This window comes from Anopheles merus, chromosome X, assembly GCF_017562075.2.
Source record: "Anopheles merus strain MAF chromosome X, AmerM5.1, whole genome shotgun sequence".
NCBI classification, from domain to species: domain Eukaryota; kingdom Metazoa; phylum Arthropoda; class Insecta; order Diptera; family Culicidae; genus Anopheles; species Anopheles merus.
Window position 1 is genome coordinate 7,291,345 of NC_054081.1, and position 13,914 is coordinate 7,305,258.

Here is a 13,914-nt window from a genome sequence, read left to right on the forward strand (position 1 = left end):
GGAGTAATATGAGCTAATTTCCATGTGTCCGGGAATGAACATGAATTAATGGATATACGGTACAGTTTTAATAGGAGAGAACCAAGCACAGTGTTGCATTACTTATATACTGCTGCTGGAATGCCATCTGGACCCGGATTATATGACTGTTTCAGATTTGTTATTGCTTGTAAAACTGTGCTAAGGTGTACGTTTAGATTACTGTCGTTGTCGTTATGAGTGCTATTAGAGATTGATGCTTTGGTTTTGATTGATTCAGCACACACACCCTTGAAAAATGTTCAGCTAGAAGGTTGCAGCAGCCGTCAGTACCGGATGCAGAGAGATTGCCAAGAGTCAGATGAGAAGGGATATCATTAGATTTGCGACGTTTATCAGCATATCCCCAAAAGGCTTTAGGATGATTTTTAAACTGTGCTTGCACTCGGTGGACGTAAGATCTAAAGCAAGCCCTGTTATATATGCGATATGCACTAGAGGCGTTTGAATTGCCTTATTAAGTAGTGTGCAGAATCCGCCGCCTATGCTACCAGGGCTCAACACAATGCTCCGTGAAAAGGTGCGTGAGGTAGGTCAGTTGGCTTCTACGCGGTTGGTTTGTCGGTTTAGTTTTCCCTCCAGCGCTGGACGATTTTCTCTCCAGCAGTATGCAGTGGGACGGGGTCAGTTTTTTCCGCTTTCTGTTTCGTTTTGCATGATCCAACGGCAACGGCAGCAGTGTGGAATTTCCCGTACAGACAGTCGCGCTGGGCAAATTAACCCATCTTCCGAACATGCGACTAGGCGGGTGTGTGTGTGTGTGTTTTCCCATCGCTAGTGTTGAATGTAGATCGCAAGCTAAAAATAATCATAATATCTCTTCCAACCTCGTTCTCGATCTTAACATTTGTCCCTACCGCACATTTCGCTCTCAATGCACAGCCGCTCTCTCTCTCGATCTTTTCTGCGCTCGCTCAGTCTTCTCGCAGATTCTCTAATTTTCACGAGTCTATGAAACTATGAAAATACGCACAAGCACACACACACACACTCACACCCACATACAGCCAACGCACATTTGGGGCAGATTTTCCATCTCTTCCTACGCGCTCTCTGCTTCACTTTGGCGGTTCAAATTTCTTGTAAAAAAAAAACAAACAAACATCGACCGTGCCGAGAGCAAATGTGGAGCAAAATTATATTTGTCGCGGACCGGTTGGAGATGTTTAAATGCGTGCAGTTTTTTTCTTCTTCATAAACATGTGTATGTGTTTTTCCCTGCTGCGAGAGCAAACCAATACGCGAGAGACAGTTTGGTTCTGTGTTTTTATTTTATTTTTTTGAGTTTGAATTTTGCTGCCACGAATATTTCTCGAAAAAGTGTCGTGACCGACGACGGAAGCAGGGGGGCACGGTGGCAGGGGCATTAAATTTTTCTCAAACCCACAGAAAATTGGGGTTACCAAAATTTATTTCCCCCGCCGGCACGGCCGAACGTCACGCGCGCGCGTTGCCCGCTAAAGGTGAATGGGCTGTTGACTGTTTGGGGGGGTGAAATTAATGAATGAATTCGGGCGACCGGGTCCGATGCGACAATGGGACATGTGCACTGTGTGTGTGTGTGTTTCGCTTTTTTATAATACCCTTTTCTTTCTCGTTCTCTCTTCTTCGATCCCGATATATGTATGCAAGCGGGGACAAAAACAAACCCACCAACGTACTATGTGACTATGCATGTGTGTGGCATCTGCCCCCGGAATTGCTTTTGCGCATCGGCGGAAAAGCAAAAGCTCCGTACCATTCTGCTTGCGTACAACCAAGGTTCGCTTTGGTCTGGGTTGTCTGGTGCTAAAAGTGGCGAAGCTTCGTTCGGGTTTGAGCGCCTTTGAATGCCATACTTGTGTGTGGTGTCTGTGCTACGCTGAGGGTATGAATGAATGATACGTTGATTGAACATTAATGCATTATTTCACACATGATTGTTGATAATTAATGCACAGCATGAATTGCAGGTACACTAAGTGAGCGAACAATCATAGGTGGATCATCCAGAGAGTCTAAGCCGATTACTTGGGGCTGGAGCTGGAAGGGGACACCGAGTACAACCTTGTCTCTAAAGCCGTTTTTTTATACGCTGCTTAAAAATCTACAGCAAGATGTATTATTATTAATGAACGAACAATCATAGGTGGATCATCCAGAGAGTCTAAGCCGATTACTTGGGCTGGAGCTGGAAGGGGACACCGAGCACAACCTTGTCTCTAAAGCCGTTTTTTTATACGCTGCTTAAAAATCTACAGCAAGATGTATTATTAACCTACTGACTTAAGAGACTTACAAAGGCTCACGGATGACTCTTTTGAAAGATATTACTGGAACACATTTCTGCTTCCACAGTACATGTAAGTCAATTCTGGACTCCTAAACTAGGAAGAGAATTCCATCTTCGTTGTGGTTTTTTTTACCAATTGTCAGACCTGCGGCATGAAACACTATTTTGGCATATTGGCATATATTGCAGCTAAGAACATTCAAATTTTGCAAAACGTTTAGAAATCAGCTGAAATCAGAGCTGTCAGCACAAACGCGTATTATTTTTAATAGGATGTTAGGACGAATAATTTCAAGCTTTCCATGAGGCAGCACTAAGGAGACGAGATAGGCTACATGTGAGCTTATAGCGCTGTTTTCAGTTGCCATAATTAAAAGGTATTTCTATGGAGATAGGAAGGAAGGGAGTAACGGTTGCTAAGGACTTGTATGACAGCTTGCACTCCCCGACTGTCCAATGAAGATTTGTCTTGACGGGACTGGACGAACCGACCTGTAGTAATGGACTTTGGACAGCATTAAAAGTAAGAATTCACTGTTCCTACCTGTTTACAATTACAATGTTTACAGTAATGACTCAGAACTATGCACGTTTTGAAATTATCCAAGGACAATGGCAAACTGAAAATAATCTGCTACAGTTTTGTTTAATTTTTTTCTTCATTATTTTATATCAAATTTTTCACCATAGTAACGTAACTGTTATCCCAAAATGGAATCAATAGAACTGATAACGATCTAATTATTGTATCATATAATCTCTATTATGAAATTCTAGTAAAGGCTGATCAGCGTTACTTTCCAGCGGTAGCTTGGATGTTTTTTGCTTAGTTTACATCCATACAATGGCAACCACACTAACTACAGAAAACGCAACGCCGACTTAGTTTTTAGTGTTTTGAAAGGTATGGAGAAGAATGCTACATATAACAGTCAGAATTTAATAATTGAACGTTTTTCCGTGGACTTTTGAGATTTTGCTATACATGGACATAATTTTTGGTCGAAGCATAGCTAAAGAATATCGTCTACGACGTGTAAAGTTAAGTTTTCCAAAAAGTGGTCCAAAGAACTGTCCAGCAAGTCTCAACGTCAAAATATAGGTGGCATACTTTAGGTGGCCGCCAATGTAAATCCGGTTTTATGAAAACGTAGGAAAAACATTCACACAAAAAGTGACGGAAACAAATAACCTTCTTTAAGGAGTAGCGGGTCATGCCGGCCTATACAGGCTTTCGATACTTATTACCACTTAGCCGGATAGTCAATCCTTGCTTAGGGTGACGGTCCATGGGATGGGCATGTTGTTAAGATGACCTAGTTGACGATAGTACCGTGGGATCCCTCGATCCAACAAGAAATAAAAATAATAAAACTGGACTGGATGGTTTCATTAGTGCGTCACATACAGGTACTATTCAGGTCTCGAAACATAAAAAAGCAGTATCAGGGCCCAGAATCAGGATCTGTTCCATGACTGATATGGACTCTTAATCAGTTGAAGGATCAGTATGGAGTTCACTTCCAGTACCGAAAGGTTTTCACAGGAAGTATTTTGCGGAGAGGTATGTTGCAGGATCTGCATGGGGTCAGGATCAGTTTCAGGACCGTTATGTGTGCCGGTACGGTTTTTGGAGCCATTATACCGGTATATATACAATTTCAGTACCGGTAGGGTAAATGTAGCGATAGTGGTGCAATGTGTACGGCTACATATGTGCTTTAATAGATTTAAAGTGTCAGAAAGTGAACATTTTAACAAAGAACAATTGGAACATGTTATATTTTCGCAATCACAATTTTTACCATCAAACTCAACAAATATACAAAAAAGAATATTTTTGTGATGACTTCATTGTATTTATAATGGTGGTATGGTTCCTAAAGTCGTCGTATTGTGTTACTATAGTGTTGGTAAACAAAGATACCTCAAAAACTTGGTATAATATATATAGCACTTAGTTTTGAAGCTGTTTTCATATAAGCAGCAAGAATCACATCCTTAATGATGATTTCTTACAAAATTTGACCGTAAAAAATATATTAATTTGAGTGATGAAAATATTGATTGAAAAACTGTATAGCGACTGTAGACTCAGTTGGATAGGCGAATTTTGACCTTTTTTGGTAGATTACTTAAAGGAAACTCATTTAAGAACAACATGGAATTCAAAAAACAACATGGAATTGGCGTTGTCTTTTAAAAAATCTGTTGCACGCATTCTTAGGTTGTTATATACCCCAGAAATTATCTTGCATTACCCTGTAACCGGGCCAAATTACCTAGTATCATTTAAAAACTGGTCTGCGGCCCGTGCTACTATTTGCAGTCGCATGTTGATCCGCATGGTCAAATGAGTTTGACACCGCTGGTGTGAGCCTTTTATCCCTTCACTGTCTTGCGTCTTCGACCTTTGCACAGTTTTGGATTTGTTTTTGAATGTCTGGTTTTTATTTAAATTAACCAACAATTCATAAAGAATACATAGATAGAATAGAATTTTATATAAAGTTTTTTTTACACGCATTGGGTGTAGTTCGAGCTAAACGGAAGCAAAGCAGACGTTTACTTCCTGTTGCAAGAACCACACCGCAAGATCGTCGTAGCACTCTCCCGCGGTTCTGCACAGCGACAAATCGCAGAACACATTTTCTGCTGAGCTAGCATAAAATGTGCCATACCCGATGGAGCAGCTATCACCAGGATCTACCCGAGATGGAGTCTCGGCAAGCTTCTAGTGTCGATGCTTCGGGTCACGCTATTCCCGTGCGTTCAGCAGTTCATCCATGGCATTCGTCTATGACAGGCGTGTCAAACATACGGCCCGCGGATAAGACAAGAAAAACGGTAGTGATAATGTTCGTGCAGTGGGTGTAGGAGAGACCAAAAAACTAAAACTCATTAATATTTTTTTGCTAACAAAATGACGAAAGAAACATTCATATGGACATGTGGGCATCTAATCATAAATTTTTTTAAACCATTTGAAATAACGACAAATATTCTCCTCAATCACCATATCCTTCTGAGTGTTGGGTAAAGTTACTTTTAAATTTTAATTTTTTTTTTTTGTAAATAGATCAAGTATTGAAATACTCAAGCCGCAACTCAATACGAGTTTGACATCACTGGGATAGGATGCGGTGGACGGTGATATCAACGCCACGGAAGCTGTATGAACTTCAATAAAGAGGTATGGGTGAGCCGATCCGAGGTCGTGATAGCACTCACTGATTTTGGTGTGACGGATGACGGTCTCTCCATGGCAACCAATACATGTGTAGAAAGTAATGCAGAGTGCAACCCGAGCGAGGGTAGAACAGACACAACTGTGTGGACAAGTGAAGTCTAGCGGAGTATGGCGTTGATACCGACAGAGAAGGAACACCGTGAATGATGTAAAGCGGTCCATGGTAGGGAACGCCCCGTGCATTCTACGACTAGCTATCAACGGGTAATCATCTAGCGGTACAGTGGTATCCCGGTCAGGCGCTAAGTGAATACGCCAAGTTGTGTTTTACGATACTTTTTGGACTTCTCCTCCCTGGTGCGTAAACTGTTTAAAGTGTTCGAAGCTCTACAGCAAAACGGGCGCATTTGGAGACGAACATGGACGAGGTGGACGGCGGGATACAACCATCGTTTAACGTGACCGAATGCTGTGTGCAGGACGTTAACAGTGTGAGCCCGGACATAACCGGGGAGTTGTACGGCCCTTGGCATCATGACTTCCCGGACCTTGGCGCACTGCTGGAAAGTATCGAAATTTCGGAAGCAGAACGCAACGCAAGCGTAGTGCCGGATCCTAATGAGGCCAACGGCTACCCGCCAATGGCAGCCGGTGCAGCCTACAACACGCCGGCAACCGAGCAACCGGCCGGCATGCCGATGTTAATGTGCGATCCCTTCGGGACAGAGTTTACCTTCGTGAGCGAGTTCGGTAGCAGTGGCGCGCCGATGACGTCCACGCCGCCGCAACTGCCTGCAGGAATGCTGCAGGCACCTGTTGCTGATGCTGCTGGCGGATATAGCTTCAATCAGGCTCCACATGCGCTGTACCAGCCGCTGTCGGACCCGGCGCCGATGTCACCGATGTCCCCCATGTCGTCCCAGATGCCACCGCCGATACCACCGTTGCCGCAGATGCCACCGATGACGCCGATGCCACCGCTGTTGTCACCGCCGATGTCGCCGCTTTCACCGATGCCACCGATGTCGCCTATGCCGCCGATGCCGCCGTTGGCGCTCATGCCACCGATGCTGGCGATGCCGCCCCAGATGCCACCGCCGATACCGCCGATGCCGCGGATGTCGCCGATGTCGCCGATGGTGCCGATGCCACCGCAGCTGCCACCGCCCATATATTTTAATCGTGACCGGAACGGGTGGGCAGATGGGGCTGTATGTGTGTACCTTCAGTGCCATCAAAACTAAATTTAAGTGTTAAGCTAAGCTGGTGCTTCTTCGCCGGTCCCGTTACTTGCTCACAAAGTGAACAAGTAGCGTCTCGTCGCCTGTCGTCAGCACTTCGTACGGGATGCCAATTGTATCCGTTTGTGTTTTTTTTGTGCTCTGCCTTTTTGCGTAGTGACAAGAATGGCGTTTTTTTTCAATAAAGCAGTACTAATAGAGTATCAATAATAAACTTTATTTTTATTGGAAACGATATTTGACTGATTGAGAAAACTCTCCTATGATTCATCGGATTCGTCAACCCGTAATCGCTTTTTCTGCCTAAACTGTCGGTTCCAGACCAAGATCGAATCCGTAACAGGTCCAGGTACAGTTCCAGGAACGGTATGGGTATTTCAGGACCGGTATGGGTTCGTGAGCGGCTCAAGGACCGGTATAGGTTCAGTAATAATTACAGGAGCGGTACGAGTTCATGATAGGTTCCAGGAGCAATATGGCTTCATGATCGTGTCAGGACCGGTATGGGTTCTTGATCAATTCCAAGACTGGTATGTGTTCATAATCAGTTCCAGGACCGGAATGGACTGAGGTACGATTCCAGGATCGGTATACATTCATAATCAGTACTAGGACCGGTATGAGATCATCATCAGCTCCAGGACCCGTATGGGTTGAAGAGCGACTCCAGCGCCGGAATGGACTAAGGTATAGTTCCAGGATCGGTATAGGTTCATAATCAGTTCCAGGACCGGTATGGATTCATGATCAGTTCCAAGACCGGTATGAGTTTATGATCAGTTCCAGAACCGGTATGGGTTCATGATCGATTCTAGGACCGGTTTAGGTCCATGATCGGTTGCTGGACCGGTATGGATGCAAGAGCAGTTCCAGGACCTGTATGGTTTCATGATCGATTCCAGGACCGGTGTGGGTTCAAAATCAGTTCCAATACCGGAATGAGTTGATGATCAGTTCCAGGATCGTTATGGGTCCATGATCGGTTCCTGGACAGGTTTGGGTTCATGATCTTTTCAAGGATCTCTATTATTCATTGTAGGTTTAAGAGCAGTTCCAGAACCGGTATGGATTCATAATCAGTTTCTGGACCGGTATGAGTTGATGAGCAGTTCAAGGACCGATATCTGTTCATGATCAGATCCAGGATCGTTGAGGGTTCACTAACGGTCTCCGGACCGGTATGAGTTCAATAGCGATTCCAGAACCGGTGTGGGTTCATGATCGGTTCTAGGACCGGTGTGTATCCATGATCGGTTCTAGGACCGGAATGGCTTTAACACGATGTCTTCCTCGCTCTCTCCCAGTGTTTTGAGTGAGCACATAGCGCATGACGAGAGAGCGATGAGAGCGACAATTTCTTGTTTCATTGCGATAAGCGGCGTAGCACATGTTTTTCACGTTCTTGCATTCCTAGTTCATTCGTTTCAAAAGAAATCATTGAGTATCAAATTCAAAGCAGAAGAGAAATATAATCCGTCATCCTGATACGGGTAACAGGGCAGTCAACGTGTTAAGATCAGTTCCAGAACCGAATTGGTTTGATGAACAGTTCTAGGACCCAATCATGATCAGTTCCAGGACAGGTATGGGTTCAGGATTGGTATCAGAATCGGTATGAGATCATGATCAGTTCCTGAACCAAAATAAGTAATGTACCTGTGTCTATACAGGTGTAAGTTTGATTTTGATCTTAAGTCTTTTAAGAGGTTGTCATCAGATGCTGGATTGAATTGGGTTTCGAATTGAAGAATTTCGGCGTACACTTCAAAGAACACGGGACCTTTATTATTTTTTTGCGCATCTCTGTCACCTACTCAAATTAATTAGTAGCTTTAAAAATCGGACAGAGAGTCGGTCGGAAGTCTCATCCAGCTCCCGAGTGCAATAGTCTGCTGCAGCTGCTCTAGAAGTAAGTGATCCTCTTACACCTCGACCGTGAGTAACATAACAGTTCACCTTAGTAGCCAAACCTCTTCCTTTTTCCATTCAGGCATTTATTCCTTTGATAAATCCTTTTTATTTTATTCAGGCATTTATTCCTTTGATAAATCCTTTTTATTTTATTCAGGCATTTATTCCTTTGATAAATCCTTTTTATTTTATCTAGTTTTATCATTGCGAATACCCGTGCACCAGGCTGTCTTTGTTTGTAATCGAATATAAGGTGTCAGGAGTAATCAAACAGCTACATCCCGTACATCACGATTTTGTTCATTTTGACCCTGAAAATGGGTTGCAATACACACCCTTTCGCACTTTCCGTGTGGATGCAGCTTTGGCAATTGTATAATTCACTCGTCGGTGATGAGGATGATGACGCAAGTACGCATTTATGGCTCTCTCATTCGAGCGCTCGTTAACACATTGCACGCTGCAACTCGTCTCGTACTTTGCCTTAGCCAGCCTCAGAAAAAAACGATTAGTAGTAGGATTAAAACAGCGAGGAAGAGAGAGAAAGAGAGAGAGAGAAAGAGAGAGAGAGAGAGAGAAAGAGAGATAGAGAGAGAGAGAGAAAACATACGACAGAATCAGCTTTGACTCACAGTTTGAGAAGATAATGAACGATGGAATGACTAGTCAAATGATCCGGATCACCTAATTTAATTGAACCAGAATTGAGCCGATCTTCAGAAAGATCCGTTGTTATCATCATTCCTCACCAAAATTCCTCAACTAGAACACCGAAGCCGAAAAAGACAAAGAAAGAGGAAGCAAAACCTACCCGTGTCTTGATTTGGTAGAACTGCACAGCTTTCGGATAGAAAAGATTAACAAACACTCTAAAATTGTCGTTTAAAGCGAGCGATCGATTTATTGGTGCTTTTCTTTGCACATGGTAGCACAGTTGCTTCACAGTTGCGTCCGGTCGCTACCACACACCGCTCCCAGGTGCTCACAGCTGCAACGTCTCGTGCTGCAGATCCATCAGCATGGTGTAAGCTTCAAGCGCGCTGCACTCCTTGTTGACGTATCTGAGCAGTATGAAGTCGTGCCGGGTTTTGTAGAAGCTCTGAACGTCCGGATCCTCCAACTGCTCCAGCAGGTAGTCGACCAGGCTCGAAAGCTGCATGATTTCGTACGGACCAATGTCTAGCGGTGGCACACTGCCCCCGGCCCCGGACACAATTGTGCCCGGCTGCGACCCGGCTCCAGCCGCTTCCGGTGCCGGCTCTGGCATCATCTGGTCCTGCCCATGCTCTCCCGGTCCCGGCTCAACCGACGGCCCGGCGCCCGATTGCTGCTCCGCCTCGGCCGGCTCCACCATCTGCTCCTCCATCTCGCGGTCCTGCTCGCCCGCGCCCTGCATCAGCAGTGCCTCGCCCTCCTGCGACGATTCAACCGACGACTCGTTGTTCTCGTCCGAATCATGGTCCGCGCCCGGATGGTCCTCCTCGACCGGCGGCCAAAGCGGGGCCTCTGGGCCCAGCAAGAACAGCTCCGGGTCGTCCAAATGGTCTGGCTGGATGCACATGCTTATACTGTCAGAATCTGACTAACGGCAAACGGCGACAAAAGAATAGCTTGCCAGGCTCTCCCCTCCCTGCTTCCTCCCCCTTTCAGACACGTACATCCTGCCCCGTATTGTGTACGACAAGGGGTAGCCAACACTCAGCACCCGAATAGTACTGCTCTTTCTATGTCGCTCTCTCTCTCTCTCTCCCTCTATTTCTGTATGTGTTTCAGTATTGTATACAAAGACAAGCGACGCGTTTCGTCCTCTCCCGGCGCAAGTGTTCCCCGTTCAAAGCGTTAGAGCCAAACATTTGCAGGGATGGAGGGGGGCAGATGACCGGATGGTTCACTCCGTCTCACTCTCCGGAGTATACGGAGTACACACACACACACGCGCGAAAAACGAGTAGTAGTGCCTCAAACGACGAGCTTTATGTGGTATATTATTTTTCTGTGTTTGCAACCATCTCGGACTCTTCGCAGTATATACTCGCTTGAGGGCGCTTTGCTGCTTGCGTGGTGGGACAATTTGAATGGTATTGGTGGTGGGATGGGAGTGCATGATGTCATGCTAATGCTAGCCATTGTCCCAGCCACCCCCGCCGAATGCCAGCATCGCTCGTTTGCTCTTCCTTCAGCCCTTTTCGAACGCACGCCCCACAACGGTCTAACGGTGACAAAGGGTCACAGTAAAGGTCTCGCAAAACTACAATTGTGATGAAATCTCAGTTTCGTTGGCTGCAAGCGTTCGGTTGCCCAGCAATCGAACCTTTCGTACGAGGTTTGTACCATGTTTGTCCGCCAGCCTCGCGAAGGAGCGAGAACTCTCCAAAGGTGTAACAATAATGATCAATAATTATTTCCAGAAACCTTTACACATTTGATGAAAACGTTAACGGTGCGTTTTAATAAAGCGTTATTCGCACTGCAATAATAAATTGCGTGTAAATACTTAGCGAACCTCATCGGTGTTGAAGAAGACATACGAAAGAATTGTTAAAAAAAGGCCCACAGCAAATGCCTACCTTCCTGTCCTACCGAGCTGAAGGGAAGGGAAAGAAGAGTTTTTATTTTTGGCAGAAAACGCTGCAAAAGGCAATTCGAAAGGAAACAGCGCAGCGCTCAAAGCAGGAAGTAAAGCAAGGCAGGAAAACTGCTTCCAATGCTCGCCAGAAAAGAAGATCTTCTCTCTTGTGAAATGCCAAATCGGGGACTTATTTTTATTTTATTATGTTTATTACACCATACATGTGCGTCCACTACGAGGCATTCGGGGCAGTTCTTTAAGGCCATGTAACAGCATCGGAATACCGTCCGCATATAGTGTTATGGAAATTACTTGGCTAGGATGATGCACAAAATGATATCGATATCCAGAAAATCTGAAAAATCTAAGCAAAGCCATTTGGTTTTTGAATTGGAGTTCTACACTAACATCACTAATACGCTAACGACTGAACACTGTAACTAGTCTATTTCAACACCACTGTAGAGTAAACGAATATAAGTCAATTGGTATAATACTAGGAATAATCAATTATGGTAGCAATCGTTTGTAGTATGATAGAATGAGTGGAAGGATAGGAATAATTATAGCATGTAAATTAGATAAAAAATGCATTAGCTGGATACGGATAGGATATAAGGAAAAAGGACACAATAGGATAGGGATATAAACTAATAGCCAGATAAGATATGTTTAAGATAAATACTTTTGGCCAATAGGACAACGTAGGGTGAATTTTGGCGCGAAAAGTAGTAGTATAAATAAGGGTTAGGAATAGGAATTAGTAGGAAACGTAAGAAACCTTTTTTCTCTACACCATTTTGGTCGTGATTCGGAAGCTACGAGGTCATTTAGCAGAGGATTACCCTACATTAATATTTCTCTGAGATTTGTCAAGATAACGACCTTAGCTTTTTGCAGGAGCATAAATTACAGTGTTTTGCAGAAATCAATTTCAAGAATTGTGGTTTCGGGAGCTATCCAGATCCAATTTAGGTTCCAGGATCTTTTCCAGAATTGGCGGCGAAATCATTCACAAAATCAATGTGCAAATTGGATCATCAATTTCAGAATCAGTATGTGTGTGGGATCAAATGAAGGGCTTGTATGGGTTCCTGGATATGGATATGGGATATGGATCAGTTACAGATGTTGTGTAACTTAATGATTTTAACCTATAAGTCCTGGAACAAGTGTCAGATTGGGAACGAGTTATGTAAGAGACCCAAGACATGGGTTTGAGAAGAGTACCAGGATCGGTATGTGCTCTGGTTATCAATATCACTTAATATGCCTCTTGGATTTACTTTACACTTGAGAATTGCGCTGTCCTAAAAAACCGCTCTCCTCTGGCGCGCATCTCTAGGCTATTCAATATCGCCAAAATTATACTGCGAAACTCTGAGACCGAGCCAAACGAACTACACCCCACAAATTGCACTGTGTCTTCACTGCAATAGAACAATCATTTGCCATCTCGATCGCATCAATCCTAATGACAGGCTGTTAGCACCTCAAACAGGCGAATCATTTGACACGCCCGGGGACACCGCAATCATGGGTGTTTCTGCTTTCTTGCTTTCTTCGCGTTCGGCTTCCTCGCCGCCTGCTGGCACACCCCGTCCAATGTCAGCACGATGGTGCGGCAACAACAGAAGGCTGCACCAAAGCGCAAACCCCCAAAAACCACTTGCACCGTACGAAACGCCACAGCAAAGGAAGGATCAAGCGAGAAGCAATGTGATGCGTTTTCGTCCGCTCTCCGCTTCGCTTTACAGCACCATGGGGGCGTTGTTCTTTGGTTTTCTTCATTCCTTCCTTCTTCGCTGGCTGCATTGGCCTTCACACCCTTGCCCTCCCAGTGTCTAATTTGGATGCTGAGGCCGTAATTGGCCCGCGTAATCGCTGCTGGCGCGCTGCTTTGATAGTGGCGGCTGTGTGATGTGGCCGCGTTGCCGTAACTGCCGCAGGGAGTGCGTGGTAGTGGTATGGGCGGAGCAATACTAATAAGTGAAGAGTATGGTGTCAAAATGCTCGCTAGGCGGCTCTGGAATGCACCGCTGCTTGGTTGTTGCTTATGATTGTGACTTTTCCAACAACTGCTAGTAAATGCAAGCAAATGCGCATTTGAATATATATAAGCTGCTTTCAGCAAAAACAATTCTTACATAAGCCTTGCACGTGGGCGCATAGCTACCGCGGGTAGCATAATGATTGACATTTTCCACACATTGAGTCACGCATCAAACAAAGGGATGCATCAAAAACCACAGCTTCGAACGGATCGACAGCTTTGCAATGAGTCATTGTGCGGGCAGTTGCTGCGTTCTGCATCGTGCTCGTAAAACGGATCAACAGTAATATTAGCTTTTACATAGTTTGAAACAAAGAAGTAGTCTGATGTTCTGCTCCAAGTTTCAAGCTCTGGCGTGAGCATAACCGCTGCACAAAACCGAACAAAGCACACACATACACAGAGCCTGGAATAAAATGTATGTAAAATCCTTCCCGAGCAGTCTTTCGTTTCGGTCGGGCACTGCTTGATTGCTGAATCGTTGTGATTGTGTTTTTTTCTTCTTCTGAATGGTTCCTCGCGCAAGCGCACGCATCACTCTTACGCCCGCCGGTTTGCTGGCCGCTCTCCGTGCTCCTTCACCAGCAAGGCATCGTTCGCGGGTTCGCTCGAGGCTGCTTACCAAGGGCGACGTCAGTA